Source organism: Triturus cristatus, chromosome 10 (genome assembly GCF_964204655.1).
Source record: "Triturus cristatus chromosome 10, aTriCri1.1, whole genome shotgun sequence".
NCBI classification, from domain to species: domain Eukaryota; kingdom Metazoa; phylum Chordata; class Amphibia; order Caudata; family Salamandridae; genus Triturus; species Triturus cristatus.
In genome coordinates, this window is record NC_140593.1 from 1239605122 (window position 1) to 1239618407 (window position 13286).

The 13286-nt window shown below is 49.8% G+C and overlaps 1 protein-coding gene and 1 pseudogene across 2 annotated transcripts in view; one reads left to right on the forward strand and one right to left on the reverse strand.

Moving 5' to 3' along the window:
* The window catches only part of MAGIX (MAGI family member, X-linked), a 463247-nt gene that overhangs the window by 261499 nt on the left and 188462 nt on the right, over positions 1–13286 (forward strand). The gene's annotated exons all lie outside the window — the stretch shown is intronic.
* LOC146797175 (receptor expression-enhancing protein 5 pseudogene) lies at positions 9705–10336 on the reverse strand (annotated as a pseudogene).

The window sequence follows — 13286 nt, forward strand, 5'->3', positions numbered from 1 at the left end:
TGTAGTCAGCTGCAACAACTGGATATAATGCTCCTGGGACAACCTGCTCTTGAGTCACCAGGTGACACTTGACAGCTGTCACACTGGCTCCTGTATCTCTCAGAGCTTCCACTCTACGGCCATTGATGGTCACCCACTGCCTGTACTTCTTAGTGTTATCAGGCAGCTGGGTTTGGGGGACCACTTCACAGTCTCCTAATGAGACAAGGGACATCTCTGCAGGACCCCACCCACCTTGGACTGCTATCTCCTCCCCCAAGGCTACACTAGTCACCTGCCGGGGTGGAGCACCAGTGGGTGCTGGTTTACCAAACAAAGGACATTTTAAATCAGAGGCATGATGACCTATGTTACCATACTTGTAACATTTGATGGGCCCCTTCTGAACAGGAGGACCTGTCGGGGCCCCGGTCGGTTTCGGCTGAGAACCTTTCCCTTGGTTCCCTTGGGGATTACTTTGGGGCCTTTTTGGGAACTCCCTCTGGTTACCCCTGTCCCCCCCCACTCTTCTGCTGGGGACCCTGCCCACCTTTGGCGGAATCTCCCACGTGACCCTTGTGGACCCTGGTACTGATCCAGCGGTCCGCCTCCTCAGCAAGCTTCCTAGGGTTAGTCAGCTTACTATCAATCAGGTGTTTGCGTAGCTCAGGAAAACAATTACTGGACAAGTGCTCCCAAGCCATTAAGTCAAGAAGCCCTTGAAAATCATCAACCTTGCTACCCTTCACCCAACCATCCAGTGCTCTGCAAAAAAAAGTTACATACTCCACATACGTACTGTTAGAAATCTTAGTGCAACCCCTGAACCTTTGTCTATACAACTCAGGGGTCAACCCATACCTAGACATCAATGCTGCCTTCATATGGGGATAAGAATTATAAACATCTGAAGGTAAGTCTAGCAGTGTGTCCCGCCCCTCACTAAGGAACCGTCCCCTCAACCTCGCTCCCCAATCTTTCTCAGGGACCCGGTGGGAGGACATGGCTACCTCATAGGCCTTGAACTACTGCCCTATGTCATCATTCTTAAAAAATTCCTTAACCACATCCTTGGGTATGTACACCCTTGATTCTGCCTGCACTGATGGTGTGCTGCCACCAGAGGGAGTGGACTCTAAACTTTTAGCTTTCAGATCAAACTCCCATAACTTCATTTCATGCTCCATTTGGATTCTTCTCTCTTCCAGAGCCAGCTTTTTGCGTTCTAGCTCCAGTTGTCCACTCAATTTAAGTTTTGCCATCTCCATTTCATGCATCCTGGTTTCTTTCCTGTCTGCCAATTCTCCTGGCGACAGGCCTCTTCCAAAACTCCGGACACTTTCTGCTGGTTCAACAACTACTACATCTCCAGGTGCCCTTGACTCAATCCAGGCTCTCAGTGCCTTGAGTAGATCTGCCTTGAGCTTACATCCAACAGTGGGGACTTTGAACTTTTTACAGAAGCCCTTCAGCTGGGCCTTGGTGTAGCTCTCTAGTCTCTCCTCTTCCCATTCAACATCCTCAATTTCAGAGACGACAGCTGCTGCTCTCTCCATAATGACTGAATCAGGCATGGTTTCTTCCAACAATGGCGATTTCCAGCAAAACGAAAATTTAAACAAGTATGTGGCTACGTTATGGGTCTGAACTCAATATGTGGTGTTTCACAAAAAATTGCTGTACATAAATCACAAATGCAAATTCAGAATCCTCACCGCTGACCACCAATGTTAGAATCCGGATTCCCTGGGTGACACAGGTGAGTACCTGGGACAACCAGGGGGTCCTTCTTCCAGTCAGGGTAAGGGGGTATACTCTAACAATAACCCCTGCTCACCCTCTAGGTAGCTTGGCGCGATCAGACAAGACATTATTTTAGGCGTAATGGTTAAGCATTTGTGATCACATACAACAATCCAATGTCACCCCCACAAATGGACTCCACACTGGGCGTATCAAAAATATACTTTGTTTATAGAATTCAGAATTATCACAAGACCCAATAACGTGTAAGCGGGTCCACAATATTATTGGCAAAAAGAGTTCTTAGTTCAGCGTATTGTTACAAGGTCCATGCACTTAGTTCCCGGTTCGGTTGGGGCAGCGGGTCTCACTCGCTCTGCGGGCGCTCCAAGGTGGAGCGTGCACCTCGAGGTGCGATCGGGCACAGTACCTTTATTTTGTGGAAGTTGGCGCGAAGGCTGCGCAGCAGTCAGTGCGATCTCTGATGCTTGAAGATCACGCTGCGGGGCACAAACACTCGTACACTCCTCACAGGGGAGACGCACGGGATCACCACACGCGCCGCGGCTTTCCCCAAAGCAGAGGGAAGGCGCGTACGCAGGCAAGGTGGTTCGTTAGGGGGGGTGAAGCCGTACGGTCACAGTCCTTCCGTTACGGTGCGAGTTGCGACTCGAGGGGCCAATAGTCACGATGCTCAGGCGGTGTGAGACCCTCCTTTGCGGTGCGAGCTACGGCTCGTAGAGGGGCCACAATCACGTTGTTCGGGCCGGACAGCGGGTGCAAGCTTCAGGGAAAGTACGCTTCGTTCGGGAAGCGCATGCAGCAGTTCACTTCCAGATTCCAGGGAAAACGGTCCGTTTTCCTGCTCTCTCACACGGCGGTGAAGTCCACTGGTCCTGGGACTTCATTCAGGGGGCAAGCTCAGCACAAGCCCTTGGAGATCTTAAACAGCACAAGTTGAGGCAAAGTTTATCAGCAATCTTTCTCCTCTCCTTCAGTAGCAGGGCAACCACTGCAGGCCAATCCCCCAGGTCAGGTACAGTATTCCTCCCACAGCTTTCCCGGTTCCTTCTCCTCAGGCAGAGGTTCGTCTTGTAGCAGGATCTGATTTCTTAGGAGCAGGGCTCCTACATTTATACTACATTTCTTTTGTTCTCCCAGGCCAGGGGGGCCCTTGCCTAGTTCAGTCCAGTTCTGGAGCACTTTGTTTATGCGATGCAGGCTTCTTCATTCAGGGTGCAGGGCAGAGTCATCAGACGCTTCACAGGGGGCGGAGCCGGCATTGTGGTGGCAGAGCACAGTCCTATTCAGAGCCCAGGTGCGCTCCTCCCACCCATCTACCTGCCAATCGTCCTATTCTCCACCAGGCTACCTAGCCCTGCCCATCTGGGTTTCCCCAGCCCTGTCACTCACGCAAGCCAGACAGCAGATTCACATCACGCAGAGGCGGGCTGAAATGGTTAGGCAAGCAAAGGCCAGCTTTCTAAAAGCGGCATTTGCAAACGCGGAATATTAAAATAAACCTTACTAAAAGGTGTACCTTATTATTCTGAGTTCAGGCATACTAAACTCGATCTTCTACCATGTTCCCTGGGCCTGTTAGGCTCATAGGATGTAACAATCTTAACAGCCCATTCTGGCCTATGAGAACAGGGTAGACTTACAATAGTGAAAAACGAAAATGGCTGTAATTCACTATTAGGACATGCCACACACATGAGGGCTTGTCCTACCTTATGATGCTTACAATGCACCCTGCCCTGGGGCCTACCATAGGGGTGACTAATATGAAGTTAAGGGAAGGTTTTAGGGACTGGCAAGTGTGTGCACTTGCCCAGTCAGCATGTCAGTACCAGACTGCACGCAGGTTCTGCAATGGCAGACCTTAGATACATTTTACCAGGCCGCTTCTGTTGGTGGCACAACCAGTGCTGCGAGCCCACCAGCGGTATTTGTATTTACACGCCCTGGCACTCCTGGCGCAATTTACTGGGGTCTGATAGTAAACCAAATAAGCCAATCATGGAATCCAACCAACATATACATTTTACATAGGGAGCACTTGCACTGTGGCACTGGTTGGCAGTGGCACAGTGCTCTGAGCGGCCAACACCATAAAAACACATGAGGCACAGTGACAAAAAGTGGAAGGGAGACTCACGCCAAGGTGCCAGGTCTAACAGTGGTACTTGCCACGCTGCCAGTATCTTTCATGATTCAGATGCCCTTTAGTTGTCAGGTACTTTAGTACATCAGATGTCTTGTAATTAATTCTGAGGTGTCTGACACCTTCTCCAATGTCTGGTACTTATTACGATGCGAGTATCGTTAGTGTTTCAGATACCCTGTAGTGGTCAGGTACTTTAGTACTACAGACTGTTACTTTTTAAGCCATCAGTATCTTTAGTGCTTCAGATACCCTGTAGTTGTCAGGTACTTTAGCCTGGTACTTGTTGCGCTACTAGCATTCACCCCATGCTCTAAGTAGGTGACCATGTTGCTGCTCTCTGCCCCCTCAGGTAACCCCATAATATGGACTTTGTTGCGCTGATTCCGCTCCTCCATGTCCTCGGCATGTGCTCCAAGATCCGCACCCTCTTAGTTACATCCGTCATTTGATATTGTGAAGAGTGCTGCGCCGGTCGTTGTTCCTCCACAAGCGGGTCGGTGGCTTTAACTTTATTGGCTGTTTGTGGTGGTCCACCCTGAGAAGACCCAGCTCCATCGCCACCACACCAATCTGGTGCTGAGTTTTTCCTTGGCGTCCGCAATAGCAGCCAGTATTTTATCCAGCGATAGGTGCAGTTTTTATTTATGTTTATTTATTTATTTGAGTTTTATATAGCGCTGGCTAGACCTGGTGGTATCAGAGCGCTTTACATGAGGATTAAGATGTGTTACTGCATTAACTCAGTTACATTACAGTTACATCTATTGCTAGTGCATTCAATAAACATAGTAAAACCAGACCTATGGAGTAAAGAGGGTAATAGGGGGAAAAGTAAGGGGTTTGAGTGCGGATCAGGAATCAGCAGAAAGGTAATGGGGAAAAGAACAAGTAGGGGACACCAGAAGAGTCAGACTCAGACAAAACCGGTGGAGATCCCATGATCACCCATATCAGATCTGAAAATCCTTGTAGCGTCGGGCCGCAATAAGAGATGGAGCTGGGCTGAGGGAGAGGGAGTAAAAGGAGTCTCCTGAGGATCAAGTCCCTTGAGGCTGGGGAGGGAAAGGAACATACCTGCAGCAGATAACGCCAATGGTGGAATACATGTATTATGTCATGGATGATGGTTAACTAAGGGAACCTCAAACTGGTGTCTAATGTGCCATGACGTACGTATCTGCCAATAAAACAATTGCACCAAATCTACAGACACTAAATGGCGACACTTCCCATTAGCAACATCAGAATGTAATCTGTGAGGGAAACTGTGAGAAGTTGGCCTGGTATATGATGTTCACTAATTAAAGTGACCACCTTGTACCATGCCAAGCAACCCTTATGGTGTGGTTGTAAGTCAACCTTTTCGGACCAGCTGCCCTAGTGGTAGCGTAGGCTAAGCAGTCTTTCAGGCTAAACTCGTTTAGGCATGTGAAGCAAGCTGTTTTACCTCATGTAACCCCCTTTTATACCAATGAAAGGACACCACACAGATATATATTCAAAATATATATGTATTTATTACTCAAAGTATCCCCTAGACTCTTTATGAGCACAGGAGCACAAATCGTTAAACAAGAAAGTATCACAATATACAGAAGTTGCACTTTATATGGATAGGCCCTGGTGGCCGCTCAAACCATATACTAAAATAGTGGTATAAGTACCACGAACAGGAAAGGGAAAAGGCCTCGGGCCTCTAGAATCGCTGGGCCTACAAGGAGCTAACTTCAGTTAGTGACCAGGAGGTCCACGGGTCGCGTGTGCAGTGAGGAAAGTTACACGCGGGCTCCCATAGGTTTTCAATGGGTGCGTAAATGTTCAAAAGTTACTGCTAGAAGGGTCTTCTGGATGGACTACGAACTTAAGACTTCAAACCTAGACATTAGAGATGTTACTCTACACTTGTGCACCGGAGTGCCAGCTTTACCTCACCCACAGGAAGCGGGTGCATAGGTCTCGAAGTGCGTCGGGTTTCGTCTATCTGTTCAATGGAGCCTGATGACAAAGATGCTGCAGGCGGTCGGTCCAGAAGAGATGCGGTGGATCCAAGGATGGATCGGAGTTGTAGAAGACCTGTAAGCAGAGGGGACAGTGTTCACAGTCACTAGCCAGTGACCGGCGTGGCACCAGGTAGGTACCAGGCGATGTCGGGTGCAAACAGGTGATGAGGGGTAGCTTGTCTCCGCAGCCACGTGGTCCCTGAAGGTCGACGACGTCCAGGAGTCGGTTCACGAGCTGTCCCACGCAGGCTCTCGCTGTCGGCGGTGTCGGCGACTCAAAAGAAGCAAACAAGCCTTGGCAAAAGCAGGAGTCGAAGAAAGCTGTTGGCTCTGACCAGCAAGGTCAGAGGGGCTGCTCCTTTGGAGGGAAGCAGGGGCCAGTCTGGAGCAACCAGACCAGCATCGTAGTTTTCAAAAAGGTTCGCCAAGATGGCCACTAGCCAACGGGCCAGGGACCGGGCAGGCGCGTCGAGTCGCAAAGTGCAGAGGGGCCCCACGCAGATCGTGGAGATGCTGGAGGGCTCACCTTTGGTGCAGATGCTGCTCGGATGTTGGGCTTCTCAGGACCCAAAGCACAACTTGGAGGAAACCTCGGTTGTCGCGCTTGCAGCTTGTCGAGTGTCTTCCAAGATGGCTGGCTCCACGTGTCTCGTGCCTCCACGGGTTCCTGCTTTGCAGGGACTGTGGATCGGGCTGTGAGAGGTCTGGAGGTCCAGTTCTTGTCGGTCTCTGGGCTCGGGCTCCAGCGTGAGGCGGCGGCAAAGCAGACGTCGATTCGCTGGATGGTGCTTGCGTTAGCAAGATGGTCACTCCCTGACCATAGGGGAGATTTCCTTCAGTCTTCTGTGCAGCAGAACGTCGAAGTTCCTGTCTTCTTCTTAGTTTCAAGTTGATCCCAGGATGTCTGAAGTCTTAGGACACAGCTCCTACCTTTAAGCGGATTCTAGGGGCCGGACTACCTGCTAGGTCCCTCCCTAAGGGTGGGACCAGGAAGGGGGGTGGTTACACCCCCAATCCTTTGTCCAGCTCGCCCCAGATTTGGGGCTGGTGTGCCCCAGGACCGGTTTGAACTGGCATATGCACCGAGGCTCCTTGTGAGCCTCAGGCATGTCTGATTCCATTCAAGCCCTACCTGACCAATACACAAACTCCTGTCTGGGGTGGTGCTCGCACCTCTCCTGGCAGGAAACCCTTTGTCCACATCTCCCAAGCTGGAAGGACTCCCAGCAGCAGGAGGGCAGACTTGTGTCTGTGGTGGCAGCGTCCATTTTGTGGAGCTGAGGCTATGTCTGATTTTACCCGGGTTTCAGGTTCTGTACATGTCGTGTCCCTCTAGAAGGGTGGAATGCTAACCCCGTCACCAGAATTGGCGAGGGGTTAGTATTCCAATTCGTATGACACCTTACTCGACATGTTTTGATAAAGCCAAACCAAAGATAGCATTTAACCGCGAGGTTCATAATGCACTTAAGAGTATATGGTATGGCGATATCTGGAAACGGTAGAAGGAAGTTGTTCCGACCACTGCAGACAGGCTCAGCTCATGCCAGAGCACCATCTCACATGAAACCAAGCACTCTGCCTTCAGGATTGTTAAGGCCTGCCATAGGAGTGACTTATAGGTTAACATGTGTCCCATTTAAGGTTAGGTATAGGTATACTACACCTAAGTAAGAGGTGGATACACCAACTTACCCCAGCTGAGTGATCAGCCAGTTGTGTCAAATTGCTAGGCCAGGCCTGGGGTGGCATAATACATGCTTCAGCCCCTGGTAGGCCTTAGATACACCAATGCCCTGGGTACCTAGTGTACACTGGTACAGGGGCTCACAGGGTGATCTAGTTCCAATGGGTTATGCACCTAAAGTGCTTAGTGTCAATTTAGCAGAGAGAACAGCAGGCTGGGGGTCTGATTAGCGGGCCCACAGCCTCAATATGTCAAAAACCAGTGAAGCAAAAAGCAAAAAGCAAAAATTTGGGGTGACCATAGGATAGCAGACCCTACTCTCCTACAGAAACTATGAGCGACTGAGCGTGGAGATCAGCTTTGTGCTTTGGTCGGTTTGGCAATGCCAGTGCTGATGAGTGGTGAGCCTGGCATTGACACTGGCTCACAGTAATGCCAACATCTAAAAAGAAAATAGGGATCTTCCCATTGGATTTGGTGTCAAACGTATGGTAGTCCCAGCTGATAATGAATGAAATAAACTGCAGAAGGGATATGACGGGCTGTTATTGCACGACGGGTTTATGGTCCTTTCCATGTATCTTGTATTCAAGTGGGTGCACGGCGACTGACCCGCACCTTTTAGATTCAGAGTATACTGCAGTGCAAAGCCCAAGGGAAAATGACCCGACGGGAAACAGCCTGCTTAAATATACCTCAAAATAATGCAGGTGGGATACAGCCTCCGTAAATATACCGCAAAATAATGCAAGTGGGATACAGCTTGCGTAAATATACCTCAAAATAATGCAAGTGGGATACAGCTTACGTAAATATACCTCAAAATAATGCAAGTGGGATACAGCTTGCGTAAATATACCTCAAAATAATGCAAGTGGGATACAGCTTACGTAAATATACCTCAAAATAATGCAGGTGGGATAGAGCTTGCATGAATATACCTCAAAATAATGCAAGTGGGATACAGCTTGCGTAAATATACCTCAAAATAATGCAGGTGGGATACAGCTTGCGTGAATATATTTCAAAATAATGCAAGTGGGCTACAGCTTGCGTAAATATACCTCAAAATAATGCAAGTGGGATACAGCTTGCGTAAATATACCTCAAAACAATGCAGGTGGGCTACAACTTGCGTGAATATACCTCAAAATAATGCAGGTGGGATAGAGCTTGCATGAATATACCTCAAAATAATGCAAGTGGGATACAGCTTGCGTAAGTATACCTCAAAATAATGCAAGTGGGATACAGCTTGCGTAAAGGTGCATTCAAATAATGCAAGTGGGATACAGTGAGCATTGAGATGCATCTTAAAGTAGTGTAAGTGGGATATAGCGTGCATTCAGATGCAATAACATACAGCTTTCAAAAAGCACCATGAATTGCACTGCAGGAAAGCTTATTTGCCCCTAAGATTGTGGGCAATTTCATCATAAGGAACAGAGATGGCTAGCACGTACCCAACAGGGTCCCAAAACCTTCATTGGCTTCTCTCTCACAACACAGTGTCTCCTAACACCGAATTAGCTGCCGCTTCTATAAAATGCCACCTCTCGGGGTTCAACAATCATGTCTTCGTTTTTAGCTGGTACTTCCTCACTGGCATGCTCAGCAAAGCATGAGATATTGTCTTCCAGGTCTGGCCACAATGTAAGAGAAGCTTCTGCCAACTGACTGCTCCTTCTTTGAGATGAGACACTGAAAGCTCTTTTAACCTCTGCGTGCACAATTCACAATGGAACTCTTATGTGGCCCATGTCTTTCATACAAGACCTGAACAATAATACAGACCAATCCGTGAATCCCTTATTACTACACAAACATGCCGATCAATAAACAGTAAATGCAAGGCTCGTAGGGTACGCAGTCTTATTCGAGTGCGTTTTAGTGCACGGAGAGACAACACGGGGCCTTCCTTCCTTCAGGAGATGACTAAAATAGGTTTAAAGACACTTTGTACACTGTTCTGACTGAACTGCATTTAAATAAAATGCTTACTTTCTGTACAGACAACATCAGAAAAGTAAGCACAATACAACACATTCCTGTTTCATATCAGAACTGTGTCCAAGGCAACATTATTATAAGATTACACGGGGACATTCCAGAGAACATGATTGTGTCACAAGAGTGATGGCATCTTCACTTCTGCTCCACCGTTTGAGGGGCTTTTTTTCTCTTCACTCAACAGGTTAAACGTCACCCGCTTACCCTCATGGGTGCGTGGGGTCTCTGGAGCTCTGTCCTCCAGATCTTCCACCACACGGTCCATCACAGCTCCATGCTTCAGGAACAAAGGGCGAATGACTTTTGCATTCAGTTTCTCAGCCCCATGGGCTGGACTTGGGGCCACGAACCACCCCAGAAAACCACCCTTTAGCAAGTAGTAGAAAGAGAAATGGGAGATGCTAAAAGCGCCAGACACCACCAGCAGGTCAGCCACAGGGGTCGCCCTCTTTGTTGGGACTCTCAGTGGCCTCTATAGACATGTATGAGGGGTACACGAATCCAATGAGGCTGCAGAGCAGGGGGCGCCATCGCCGATGACCAGGTCCAGGGACAGGACAGCGATGGCGGCCGCTGCAATGTCAATCCTGGTCACCCCCGTTTCTTCTCGATCTTTCCCAGCAGGTCAGTCGCGATATTCTTCTCATGAAGGGAATGCTCGAACCTCTGCTTGAAGGACGCAGACCTGGTGGAAGCTCCGCTTGTCCTGTAGGCCGGCGAATGAGACACAATGCCGTGCCGTGCCATGCCGTGCCAGGGCATGTGGCAGGGGTTCCGAACCAGTCCCCGGGGAGCGACCCCCTGCCCGGGACCCTCCCTATGTGTTCGCAGATGAGCCTCCGTCCTTCTGTCTAGTTCTGCCCATTGTCTTAGTGCCACCGAGCATCACACAGGGCCACCAGCAGGCGTCGCTCCCAGCAGTGACTACTCCCCTACCAGCAAGGCAGGAGGGTCAGCACCCCCAGCCAGCCAGGGTATAGGGCCACGTGTCCCTCACTCTCGACCACTGTCCTCTCCTCAGCAAGCACCAGGAGCTGAACTGTGCACGAGCAACCCCCGCACATCCCACCCATCCTCCAGTGGGGCCAACCCCTCAGATCTGGACCCAGTGAGGACCTCTCAGGCCAGGGGCCTGCCCCTCGCATAATTTTACTAAATACGGTGGTATTGGTAATAGGTAATAGGCGCCTGTAGGTAATTCACCAGATATTTGTGGAGATTATATTAGTAACGGTGCTCAAGGGTTAGGGAGAACCACCTGCCTCCCTCAGTTATTGTGGCAAAAGCAACAAAGAGTCATGTATGTACCCAAGCACACGCAAAATTTCAGTTTTACAGTTAGTGAATTAGATTACACATGAAACACAATAAATCAATCTTTGGTTTCTTTCTCGTATCTTTCTTCTTTTTAATAATTCCGTTTGTACAGTAGTTCCCAAGCCAACACGTGTTTCGTCGCCTTCGTGTGATCATACATGCGATTTGTTCACGGCTGGGTCGAGAGTGATAGGATATTTTACATTAGTTTGTTGTCATAATGATTCCTCGCAAACATTTGTTATTGTTACAAACAAATGTGCTCCCAGGGTGATTACAAAGACAATGTGCTAATTGATTTGTTAACACCACATAGTTCGGTGTTTGTTCATGCAAAAGATGCCATCCGTGACATGTAATCAGGTGTCGCGTCACACTTTGAAAAAAAGTTATACCGAAATATTCATTAGTGCTGAATGGTGAGAAGTGCGCATGATAGTGGCCGATTGTGCGTCGGAAATATTTTCTATATGGATTGTTCCATTGGTTTCTTCAATTTAAGTTCTACAGGGGTCTCCCAGTGACACAACCTTAAACGCAACAATATAGTCCAAAAGTTAAGTAAGTCAAGATTACTCTTTACCCTACCTAACTTATTCAATCAGGACTCACTGACCTGAACACCTTTTTCGTATTGCGGTCTGTAAATATATATAAGAAGGAGAGAAGGGAGAAAAAGAAACAAAACCGTGTAAATACAATTCTGTGTTGATCTCTCAGACTTCGAGCTTAAAATAAAAGCTGTCAAGTGATGACACTCTGTTTAAACGATCCGTGAGTATATACGTACTTATAGTGCGACGATGTTTCCAAGCCACACTAATCCTGTGGCGTGAGGGGAATTCCTAATGAGGGCTGCACTTGGATATCACGAAGACTTCAAAATATTTAAACTTGTGGTCCCAATCTAATTTTAGAGAAAGACAAATATAGCATGTCTTAGCTTTAGTGGATTGTAGCATTGTAGTTTAAGCGAGATTTCACTTTGTATTTTTGGAGATCTTCTATTACACGTTCTAACGTGTACAAGTCAGAATATGCTATGTTTCCTTACCTCTGGACTGTATAAAATGCGCTGCCGAATGACGCAGCTTCCTCCTCACGCCAGACTCCAAATGCGAGTACCGGCATAACGTCAATACACAGTGCCGAAGGGGGCCCCCCATGCTCCGGCCCCTGCTCTCAGGCCATGGGCCCGCCATCTGTGCGTAGTGCTGGAGGAGGCCCCTCATGCTCCGGCCCCAGCTCTCAGGCTATGGGCCCGCCATCTGTGCACAGTGCCGAAGGGGGCCCCTCATGCTCCGGCCCCAGCTCTCAGGTCATGGGCCCGCCATCTGTGCACATTGCTGGAGGAGGCCCCCATGCTCCGGCTCCAGCTCTCAGGCCATGGGCCCGCCATCTGTGCACAGTTCTGAAGGAGGCCCCTCATGCTCCGGCCCCAACTCTCAGGCCATGGGCCCGCCATCTGTGCACAGTGCTGGAGGAGGCCCCCATGCTCCGGCCCCAGCTCTCAGGCCATGGGCCCGCCATCTGTGCACAGTGCTGGAGGAGGCCCCCATGCTCCGGCCCCAGCTCTCAGGCCATGGGCCCGCCATCTGTGCACAGTTCTGAAGGAGGCCCCCATGCTCCGGCCCCAGCTCTCAGGCCATGGGCCCGCCATCTGTGCACAGTTCTGAAGGAGGCCCCTCATGCTCCGGCCCCAACTCTCAGGCCATGGGCCTGCCATCTGTGCACAGTGCTGGAGGAGGCCCCCATGCTCCGGCCCCAGCTCTCAGGCCATGGGCCTGCCATCTGTGCACAGTTCTGAAGGAGGCCCCTCATGCTCCGGCCCCAACTCTCAGGCCATGGGCTCGCCATCTGTGCACAGTGCTGGAGGGGGCCCCCATGCTCCGGCCCCAGCTCTCAGGCCATGGGCCCGCCATCTGTTAGCCAGTCACATTTCCCCCTCTTGAGGCGAAAAGCCGGGAGGTCCTTCCTTGCACTCCTGCCCTGTTTAATTAATTTTCACTGTTTGATTTGCTTGTTTTACGAAGCTTTTACTCTGCTTGTTTTAAAATTGCGTTTTTATCAGCATTTGTGCTTTGTGTCTGAAACTTCCCCCAGAGACTGTAATTTGCCTTGTCACCTGCCAAGGTGCTTCCCCAACCAGTCGCTGCCCGGGCCGCTCTCAGCTGAGCATTGACGCTAAGAGCTCGGCCCCGGGGAGGCGAACCTGGTTTTGGCGGCCATATTGGGGGTATTCCAGCGCGCGGACGCGCTCTAGTCGTCTATATAAGGGGATGACCTCTCCCCCGCGCAGCGGACGCGCTTGGCGGACGGGCCAGACTCAGGCCGGAGTCATGCCAGAGTCATGCCAGAGTCATGCCAGAGTCATGCCAGA